This window comes from Malaclemys terrapin, chromosome 7 (genome assembly GCF_027887155.1).
Source record: "Malaclemys terrapin pileata isolate rMalTer1 chromosome 7, rMalTer1.hap1, whole genome shotgun sequence".
NCBI classification, from domain to species: domain Eukaryota; kingdom Metazoa; phylum Chordata; order Testudines; family Emydidae; genus Malaclemys; species Malaclemys terrapin.
Genome location: NC_071511.1, coordinates 124,739,579 through 124,750,776, shown reverse-complemented (window position 1 = coordinate 124,750,776; position 11,198 = coordinate 124,739,579). Strand labels below are relative to the sequence as shown.

Sequence of the window (11,198 nt, the reverse complement as noted above, 5' to 3'; positions counted from 1 at the left end):
CCCCCTCTTATCACGTGGCTGACCTCTCCCCCTCATCCGCAGATTACACAGTGACCCAGCCACGTGACTAGTTCAAGGCAAAGGTAAACACACGAGAGATTGCAGCCTCCTATGTCAGACAGGTGGCATTCAGCTCCCCCATTGAATCACCTTATTGGGTGAGCAGAGTTCAAGGAAAGCGTGTTGCAATCAGAGCAGGGGCCCAGCCGGCATTGCATAAAAGGCGTCCTGGTTTGTTACACGGGATGCTTGAGCCTTGTTCACAAAACCACGGCACAGACACAGACTCCAAAGGAAACGGCATTCTCATAAGACACTCTGCCACGCAGATAGAGCCAGGTGAGCAAACCCCAGGTCCCACAAGGCGCTGAGCACACAGCGACATCAGTGGGGGCCAATTGCACTCAGCCCCTTGTTGGGTTGGTCCCCTGATCACTTTTCCAACTGGCACATTGTAGAAGAGCCGAAAATGTAGTTGGGCTCGTAACCAGAGTGCTGAGTGGTGCAGCAAAGGAAACCCAGGCCAGGTCTGACCAAGTAGGAAAGGCAGGGCAGGAGACTAGCTATGCTGTAACAATGCCATTACACTGAAATAAACCGTTCACCTGAGTTTAATCAACAGCTTTGTAAGTTCCCCAGCCTTCGGAGCCATTTTCCTCTTCTCCAAAAGGCCCTCTGAAGCCAAAGGCAGTCTAGGGCTTGGGACACACAGATGAGCAGTTCTGAATCTAGCCAGTAGAGGGCAGTGGTGAGCCTACTCAGTGTCCATTACCAAACTGATTCAGTAGCCAGCGGAGACCCTTTCACTGTGCAGGTTTGTGTGGACAGCATTTCTGAGTACTAGGAAGAGCTCTCCCCCAAGACATGATTCCTCTGTCTCGTTTACTCAGACTGTAAGCTCTTAAGGGTAGGAACTAACTCTTACCAGGAGTCTGGCCGGTGCCTGGCACTCTAGGTCCCCCGTCTCAGCTGAGGTTCCTAGATGCCGGCGCCAATAACAGCTGATGGACTGAGCCAGCCCAGTGACATGTCATGTCAGGGGCTCTGCAGCCTTCCATCCCCAGCCCTACCGGTCAGTATAATGATGAAAATCAACACTTGCTCCAGAAACCACTAACCACAAGATTCTGCTCTCTAGGCAACTGCCTGTGGTCATCATCCTCTGACTCTCAGAGGCGGGGGCGCCCGGCTCTCCTCCGGAGCCCACTGATTGTCTGTGACTCAGGGGTAGGTAATTACAGACTCCTGCTCTCTAAGCCAAACCTTAGCGCCTCTGCAAATCTCCCCTTTAGTTAAAGCCTCTGCAGAAGAGGCAAAGGGCAGTTGATCGCCATGGAAACAGCAGCATCTTCCAGGGGGTCGGGTTTAAAGCCACATAGATCTTAACCATGGATTTAAACAAGCATTTCTTTACTCTCACTTAGACCTGACGCTGCTCCTTTCACGTCAAGGAGAGTTTTGCCTTTTATTTCAGTGAGGGCAGAACTGAGGCCTCAAGAAGCAGGATTCGTTATAGATAATCTATGAACATACATTTAGCAGGAAAGGGGGCTTACTGCTCTGAGCCTGAGGGCTGATCATAGGTTTGATCTCCAGGAATGGTGGCTTACCCGTTAATTCCCAAGGTGAGGCTTTAACCCCACTTTCACCTGTTTGCAGCGCATTATGGCCCAGATCCTCTACCTCCCATTCCTGCCAGAGCCAGGAATCGAACCCACACCTCCTGCGTCCCAGTCCAGTGCTGCCTTTTCATCATTCCTATAGCCTGTTATTTGTCAACACATAACCGCCGGGATCTTCATTCATTTGATAAGAGAGTTTCCCCCCACAATGCAGCCAGTAGTCAGACCATGCAAAAAGAAAAAATAAATCACGTGACTAACTCGTGGTTATATTCCAAGGCTGGCATTCTGCTGTGGCAGGCATGGGCAGTGCAGATCAATTCAGCAACCCAGTGTGATTGGGCCAAGGGGGTCCCCAGGAGAACAGAGGGCATGGTTAACTCCTGTCCACATGCAGAGCCTGCTGTCTGTCAAAGCCCTGGATTTATCCCTCACTTAGGCTCACGCATCATCCAAACTGTTCTTCCATCTTGTAGGAGGTGACTTTGTTCCACCGCATCGTTCATCATCGCCTGGCGATGGAGATAGAGACACTGATATGTGCAAGCCCTCCTGGACTCACTCCAGCAGTGATACTAGACTGGTCAGTTTCATTCTCTGTCTCTGGTCAGTTTCACATTCTGGTTCTCCTGCCTTAGACTAACCCAGGGGTCAGCAACCTTTCAGAAGTGGTGTGCCGAGTCTTCATTTATTCACTCTGATTTAAGGTTTTGCGTGCCGGTAATACATTTTAACCATTTTAGAAGGTCTCTTTCTAGAAGTCTCAGAGTAACAGCCGTGTTAGTCTGTATCCGCAAAAAGAAGAACAGGAGTACTTGTGGCACCTTAGAGACTAACACATTTATTAGAGCATAAGAAGTGGGCTGTAGTCCACGAAAGCTTATGCTCTAATAAATTTGTTAGTCTCTAAGGTGCCACAAGTACTCCTGTTCTTCTTTTTTCTAGAAGTCTATAATATATAACTAAACTATTGTTGTATGTAAAGTAAATAAGGTTTCAAAATGTTTAAGAAGCTTCATTTAAAATTAAATTAAAATGCAGAGCCTCCCGAACCGGTGGCCAGGACCCGGGCAGTGTGAGTGCCACTGAAAATCAGCTTGCGTGTCGCCTTCGGTACACGTGCCATAGGTTGCCTACCCCTGGAGTTGTATTTGGATTGCAAAGGCTGCTGAGGAAGTTTGTTACATTAAAATAAAAAAAACCCACAGAAACAAAACCCAGTCCCAACTGGGCCAGATATCTGGATATTTCAAAGGCCAATCCCTTTGCTTGGAGATCTCATCCTCATCCAGTCTCCATCAAGGTTCCTTCCAGTCCTACTTCTCCTGCCAACAAAAAACTTCCACCCCCAACGAGCTGCATTTGCATTGTCAGCAGGAGAACGCTCCTGCAGACAATGCGCTGTTCACACTGGCACTTGTCATGGCAAAACTTTTGTCTTTCAGTGGGGGGTTGGATTTTAACATCTCTGAAAGACAAAAGTTTTGTTGTTCAATTGCAAGTGCAGATATAACCTAAGAGTGGTATTGTTAGGGTGAGAGCCAAGTGCTACTGGTGGATTGTGGGTATGTAACATATGTAAATGAGGTGCTCTATAGCCATGCTTTTCCCTTTCCACCAACAGAGGGAGCCAGGTGCTCTTTCCACTCTGAAGTGTTTGGCTACAGGCTTCCGCAGGCACAGAGGGCCCTGCAGGACGGGGTCCGAGCTGCTTAACTCCTACCCTCCTCTGGTTGCAGGTTCTGATTCAACTGGGGAAAGATGGAAGTGGCAGACCCAACCCCTGTGCTTCCCAGCAGGCAAAGGGTTAACTCTCTGTTCAGCTCTCCCAGGAGGTGGGGCCCTGGAAGGAAAGGCAAGGAGCTAGCCATCTGGTAGCCAGCCGGGAGCAGAGCCAGGGAGTTGGTAGAGCTACTGGAAGGCCAGGCTGTTTGCATCATTCATTCTATGTTCAAATACCAGGAGGGTTGACCAGCCAACTAGGGTGACCAGATGTCCCGATTTTATAGGGACAGTCCTGATTTTGGGGTCTTTTTCTTATATAGACTCCTATTACCCCCCACCTCCTGTCCCGATTTTTCACATTTGCTGTCTGGTCACCCTACAGCCAAGGCTAGTTCATTGCCCATTCCACAGCTTCATCTCCTCTGTCCATACCAGAAGCCTCACGACCGTGCTCCCTAGCTTGGCTGGCAAGTCTGCACCGGCCTGCACATCCTCCCTGACGTGAGTTTGCTGCAATAAAAGTTCCTCCTGGCCTGTCAAGACATGAAGACCAGACAGAGCCTGAAAGCAGCGTTCCTGCTCGTTAGACGTCAAACCAGACCCTGCTTTTTAAGAGTAAAATAGGACAGATGGAAAATCAGGGATTTCTCCTGCAAACACAGACTGGCACTGGGGAGAGGAGGCACATATTATGTTGATATCTAAGTGCCCGAGCACTGGTACAGAAAAAGCTCCTGACAAGACACAAAGGGGTTTCTTCTCTCGGTGGATGCAGATCAGTGTGTGTTATTACTCTTGTGATAGACCCAGGCCAGTTGGGAACAGCAGAGTAGCAGAAGGGAGTTATACTGGCCACTGGATAAGTAGTTTTCTGTTCCCTGAGTGATCCGGAATCCGGAAGAGATACCAGAGGTTCTGGTCATTGACCAATACATGAGGGGACTACCGCCGGACCTTCGCGCCTGGGTAAGCCAGAACGAACCCTGCACCTACAACGAGGTCGTCGCATTGGTAGAGAGGCGAAGGACGGCGAGGGAGCTGACCCGACCAGTTAAGGAAGAGGCACCCCGGGTTAAATTAGCAGCACCAAGCCCCAAAGCTCGGGTGACTGGGCCACCAAGAGGGCCCAGGTGGAAAAAGAGAGGGGCTGAAGGCCCACTAGAGGCCACAAAGAGTCGGAGCACTGAGGGAGAAGAGGATCGGGATGTTAGACTGCCCAAACCAAGAGACCGGGCAACGCCTAGGGCTCCATACAGATGTTATGCCTGCGGGGAGTGGGGACACATAGCTGCACAGTGTCCCAATGCTGAGGAGCCTATGCAGTGTAACCTGGGGAACTGGGCAGATCCGTGTTCCCTAATCCACCTTGTGGGGGTCTCACTAACCCCACATATGTATACCAGACCAGTGAAACTAAATGGGGTAGAGACCACAGCACTGGTTGATTCGGGGAGTGCTATCACGCTTGTCTCGGAGAAGCTCGTGAAGCGTAGTCAGTTGCTGTGGGCTAAGCATACGGGGATAACCTGTGTCCATGGATCAGTTGGTTATTACCCTACCATCCCAGTAAAAATCGAGATTCAGGGGAACACTACTGAGGTAGCAGCAGGTGTAGTCCCTAAACTCCCATACCCGGTGCTCATAGGGAGGGACTTCCCAGGGTTTGGAGACTTACTCCCGGTAAGGGGATTGGAGAAAGGGGGAAACTCTGAAGTTAGTGAGGCATCCACAGTAGACTGGCAACCCCCAATCTTCTCTGAAATATCCCCAGATTTGTTCTCCACTCCCAGACAGGGTAGAAAGACAAAAAGGGAAAGGAGGGCAGCTAAGGCCTTGGAAACCCAAATACTGACCCAAAGCAGAGAGTCGCTCTTGTAGGTAGGCGGACCCGAGCAGCTGAAAAGGAGGCCACCCAGGAGGGAGAAGCACCCGAGTCTGACCCCCACCCTAACACTTCTGAACCAGTAGAGGCAACAGAGACTGGCCCCCTAGATCTCGGGCAGATTAGCCCCGGGAGAGGAAATTTTGGACGGGACCAGGCAGAAGACCCAACGTACGACAACATTAGGAAGGAGGTGACTGAAATAGATGGGGTCCCCATGGAAGGGAAAACCCAGGGACCAGGACCCTACTTCATAATGAAGAAGGATCTCTTATACCGGGTTGCACCAGTACAGGGGCAGAAGGTACAGCAGATCCTAGTATCTCAAAAACACCAGAATGCTGTATTAAGTCTTGCCCATAGTCATCTTTTTGGGGGACATTTGGGGGTAGAGAAGACCCTGGCCAGGGTCCTATGATGGTTCTTCTGGCCCGGAGTACATGAAGAAGTGTGGAGGTACTGTGTGTCCTGCCCGGAGTGTCAGCTGCACAGTCCCCGTCCCCACTTGAGGGCACCTTTAGTACCCCTTCCCATCATAGAGGTCCCCTTTGAGCAAATAGCCATGGACCTAGTGGGACCCCTGGAGAAGACAGCCCGGGGCCACCAATATATACTTGTCATTCTGGATTATGCTACTCGCTACCCAGAAGCCATCCCCCTGAGAAACACGGCCTCTAAAATGATAGCTAAGGAGTTGGTGGGGATCTTTGCCCGAGTGGGGCTACCGAAGGAGTTATTAACAAACCAAGGAACCCCATTTATGTCGAAGCTAATGAAAGACCTATGTACGCTGCTCCATATACATACCCTGAGAACTTCAGTCTATCATCCGCAGACTGATGGGTTGGTAGAAAGGTTTAACTGAACCCTCAAGGCTATGATAAGGAAGGTGGTAAGTTGGGACGGGAAGGACTGGGACACCCTACTACCCTACCTTATGTTCGCTATCTGCGAGGTACCTCAGGCCTCAACTGGGTTTTCCCCCTTCGAGTTATTATATGGGTGTCACCCCCGAGGCATCCTGGACATAGCCAAGGAAATTTGGGAGGAGGAACCCAGTGAGGGGAAGAACATAATAGAGCATGTGCTACCGAGGATGGACTGGATAGACCGGGTCACTCCCATAGTGAGGGAGCACCTAGAAAAGGCCCAAGAGGCCCAGCAAACCTACTACAATCATCAAGCCAAGGTTCGTCAGTTTCAGCCCGGTGACCGAATAATGGTACTGGTACCCACGGCCGAAAGTAAGCTGTTGGCCCAGTGGCAAGGGCCCTATGAAATAGTTGAACCCATAGGGGAAGTAAATTACAATGTGTGACAACTGGGGCGTCGAAAACTAGAACAGATATATCATGTCAACCTTCTGAAACCCTGGCATACCCGAGAAGCGTGCACAGTGGTTCGGGAAGACCTACACCCAGGGAACAAAAACCCTGGACAGGTGAGGGTGTCTCCCGATCTAACGACAGCCCAGAAGAAAGAGGTAACTGAGATGATCGCCCAATATCAAGATGTATTCTCAACAAAGCCGGGTCGCACAACTGGGACATATCATCACATCATCACGAACCCTGGGGCCAGAGTAACAATGAGGCCCTACCGGGTGCCTGCAGCCAAAAGGGAGGAAATAAAAGCAGAAGTCAGGAAAATGCTGGAGATGGGGATCATTGAAGAATCTCACAGTCAGTGGTCCAGCCCAATAGTGTTGGTGCCCAAACCTGATGGCACCACGAGGTTCTGCAGTCACTTCCGGCGACTAAATGAGATATCCCAGTTTGATGCCTACCCTATACCCAGTATAGACGAATTAGTAGACCGTCTGGGGAATGCCCGGTACTTAACGACCCTAGACTTGACAAAGGGGTACTGGCAGATTCCCCCAGCTGAAGATGCAAAGGAGAAGACGGCGTTCTCTACACCAGAGGGTCTTTTCCAGTATACGGTCCTTCCTTTTGGACTACATGGGGCCCCAGCTACCTTTCAGCGCCTCATGGACAAGTTATTACGCCCCCATGCCAGCTATGCTGCGGCCTACTTGGATGACTTGGTGATTCATACCCCAGACTGGGAAACCCACTTGAAGAAGGTGGGGGCGGTCCTTGATACCTTCAGGCGAGCTGGCCTTACGGCAAACCCTGTTAAGTGTGCTGTGGGGTTCACAGAGGCCAAATATCTTGGCTACGTGGTAGGAAAAGGTCTGGTGAAACCTCAACTGAACAAGTTAGAGGCCATCCAAAATTGGCCACAACCAAGTAGTAAGAAGCAGGTCCGAGCATTCCTAGGAGTGGTGGGGTATTACCGGCGTTTCATTCCCCATTTTGCCACAAGGGCAAGTCCCCTAATGGACTTAGTGAAGGCCCGTGGTCCGGATCCAGTCAGATGGTCCGACGCAGCAGAGAGGGCATTTGCAGATCTACGGACTGCCCTCTGCAGTAACCCCCTATTGATAGCCCCGGATTTCACCAAGAAATTCATCCTTCAGACAGATGCATCCGAGGTGGGGCTAGGGGCTGTCCTGTCGCAGATGGCTGGGGAAGAGGAACACCCAATTCTCTACCTCAGCAGGAAACTCCTTTCGAGGGAACAAAAATACGCAGTGGTAGAGAGAGAATGCCTCGCCGTAAAATGGGCCATGGAAACGCTGCGTTACTACCTGCTGGGGCGCAGATTTGTCCTCGTGATCGACCATGCCCCTCTTCAATGGATGCAGCGGAACAAGGAGAAGAACACAAGGGTGACCAGGTGGTTCTTATCCCTCCAACCTTTCCAGTTCCGCATACAGCACAGAGCAGGGAGTCGCCATGGCAACACCGATGGCTTATCACGTGTGCACTGTCTGGCGTCCCAAGCTGCCCAGTCCCTTGGTGTTGAGCAGGGAGGAGGGATATGTGATAGACCCAGGCCAATTGGGAACAGCAGAGTAGCAGAAGGGAGATATACTGGCCACGGGATAAGTAGTTTTCTGTTCCCTGAGTGACCAGAGCAGGGGCTGCTCCAGGCTAATAGACCACCTGACTCCAATTAACCTGCTAAGAGTCAGGTGAGGCTGTTAAGCACCTGACTCTAATTAAGGCCCCTCTGATGCTATAAAAGGGCTCACTCCAGTCAAGCCAGGGGAAGCCAGAGGAAAGGAAGTGCGTGAGAGGAACTGGGAGCAAGAGGTGTGCAAGAAGCTGAGAGTGAGTAGGCGTACTGCTGGAGGACTGAGAAGTACAAGCGTTATCAGACATCAGGAGGAAGGTCCGGTGGTGAGGACAAAGAAGGTGTTGGGGGGAGGCCATGGGGAAGTAGCCCAGGGAGTTGTAGGTGTCGTGCAACTGTACCAGGAGGCACTCTAGACAGCTGCAGTCCACAAGGCCCTGGGCTGGAACCCGGAGTAGAAGGCGGGCCCGGGTTCCCCCCATACCTCCCAACTCCTGATCAAACATAGGAGGAGTTGACCTGGACAGTAGCTTCTACCAGAGGGGAAGGTCTCTGGATTGTTTCCTGACCCACAGGGTGAATCTGTGAAGTGAGCAAATCCGCCAATAAGGGCAGGACCCACCAAGGTAGAGGAGGAACTTGGTCACACTCTTTTTTGACCCAAGGAATTAGCCAAAATTCAGGGTGTTGCAGGTTATTTCGGTTAGGAGGAGAAATTGATGGTGGAATCAGGTAATTCTTTGATGCACTCCTGTTTGTTTACCAAGAATGCACAAATTCCTGTTTCTCTGAGCACAGGAGGAATCAAACAGCAGGAGACAGTTTACTTGCTCACAATTCCAAGCCCCTTTCTAGCCAGCACACAACCCAAAAGCTCTCGCTTTCAGCTTTTCCTCAGGGTCACACGACCAGTGTTTCTATGGCTGTGTCTGGTGCTTCCTCCTCTCTCTACTTCTCCGGTCTTTCTGCCTCTCTTACAGACACACACAAACCTTCACAAAACAATGGCCAGCGAAACCCTTCCGCCCACACATGCCTTTGTCTTGGTGGAGGCTGCTGTTGTTTCAGCTCCCTAGCTCCATAAAGGAGTGGAGCTGCATCTTGCATTTATTCCAAATGAAGGGTGGCGGTTATACCCACCCCTTTCAACAAGGTTTAGCCTAACCCAGACTGTTCTTTCAGCAGCCCCCATTGAGAGCAGGGCTAAACGCGGTACAAACACATAGCAAGACAGCCGGTGCCCTGGAGATCTCAGACAGATAAAGAGTGGGAGGGGAAACCGAGGCACAGAAAGGCTCAAAGACCTGCCTAAAGTCACTCAGCAGAATCCAGGGCTCCTGACACCCACTCCAGCTCCCTCTCCACTAGATCACCCTGCGGCGCTCCACGCCACTTGGGGGAACGCTTTGCTGATGAGACAGGGCCTTGCTAGGATGACCCGACAGCAAATGTGAAAAATCGGGATGGGGGTGGGGGGTAATAGGAGCCTATGTAAGAAAAAGACCCCAAAATTGGGACTGTTCCTATAAAATCGGGACCTCTGGTCACTCTAGGCCTCGCCTGTGCTCAGCCAATCTGATCTCTCCCAGGAAGGGTTTCCCTGGCCGGCGCCCTGCTGCTGAGAAGATGCTGCCTTCGGAGAGCCTAACACCGAGGCTCCCAGGCCCATCAGCCCCGGACAGCACCGTGGTCGTGGGTGATAAGCGTGTGGGCGATAAGGGAGCCTGCTGAAGACTTTGTCAATTAGGGCCAACTCTCAGTGTAAAGAAATTGGGTCGTGTCCCTTTAAATAGTTTGGGAGCCCTCTTTGTCTTCTATTGCTACAGTCTCTAGGTAGCTAGACCGGGTATACCATAAAATATACCAGGCCTAGCTACCTATGCACACAGCCGCTCTGGGAGGGCTCTGGTGGCTCCAGGCCCACTAGAGCTCCCAAACCTTGTAAAGGGATGGATACGACCCAATTCCTATATACTGCGGCTCTGAGTTCAGATGGGGAGTTGAGGGAGCGAGGAGTCGGGATGGCACAAAATCTCCCATTTTCTCCCTCGGTGACAACATAGACGCTGGCAGACTGTCCAGGGTCATGTTTTGCGCAGAGCTAAGTGGCAGCAGCGCGTCGGCGCCGCCCCCCACCGGCAGGGCTGAGCGCTGCAACCACTGCTAGGAGCCGCTAGAGCTACCAGAGGAGGCCAACACACGGTCTATGGGTCCGGCAGACTACGCTGCGTGTTTGGGAGCATGACCTACCGGCACCTGAGCTAGTACCTATTTACATCACTGGAGATCTGGAGCGGCCTGCCTGTACCAGCCTCTTGGCAGGAGATGCCATATTTGCTCCCTCCGTTCAATCCCTTCCCCGGAGCCACCCAAAGCGGAGATTTGCTATTGGGAGAGTGTGGCGCATTCACAGGACTCATGGATCACTGGGATGCAGGTGGGGAAGGAGGTGGCTCATTCTCAACATTTCCAGATTGGGATTTCCCTCACATTTCGCCAGGATGGAGCTCGGACTGCCCGTCCGTTCAGCCATGTAGGGAGGGCAGCGTCATCGTTACCCCCTGATGCCTGTTCATAACCCCCAGCATGAGAACCCTCAGTTGAGGGCCAACACTGGCTTCCCTGTCCCCAAAGTTCTCAGACAAAATATCCCAGGTACATGCAGAGTTCCACACCAGAGATGCCCTCCCCTCAACCTCGCCCCATAACAGAACCCATCCTGCTCCGCAGACCTTGTTGTCAACGTTACCAATGGAAGAATCCAAACACGGATATCCGGGGAGCAGCCAACGTGCCGTTGGTGAGCTGAGAGGAGCCGACCCGTTGTAGGCTGGAGTGCATGGCCCTCGGGGAGCACGTTGTGGAACACTGAGTATAGTGCTGCTTCTCTGATACACACAACCGTGAGCCTTTCACATCTTCATTAAGGCAGAAAGGGGCCTGGTTATGTCTCTTGATGGCTCAGGGCTCCTCAGTCCAAGGCCAACGAACCAGCCCATTACCTGGACAGCCAAGTCAGCTGGGCAGTTGTCGCCTGCTTCCAGACT

The 11,198-nt window shown here is 51.8% G+C and overlaps 1 long non-coding RNA gene across 1 annotated transcript; it reads left to right on the top strand.

Moving 5' to 3' along the window:
• The first annotated feature begins 254 nt into the window (after positions 1-254).
• On the top strand, positions 255-2,438 carry LOC128840125 (uncharacterized). Its single transcript, XR_008445605.1, has 3 exons — positions 255-339; positions 1,139-1,227; positions 2,099-2,438. It is a non-coding gene; the product is annotated as an uncharacterized LOC128840125 (long non-coding RNA).
• The last annotated feature ends 8,760 nt before the right edge of the window (positions 2,439-11,198 follow it).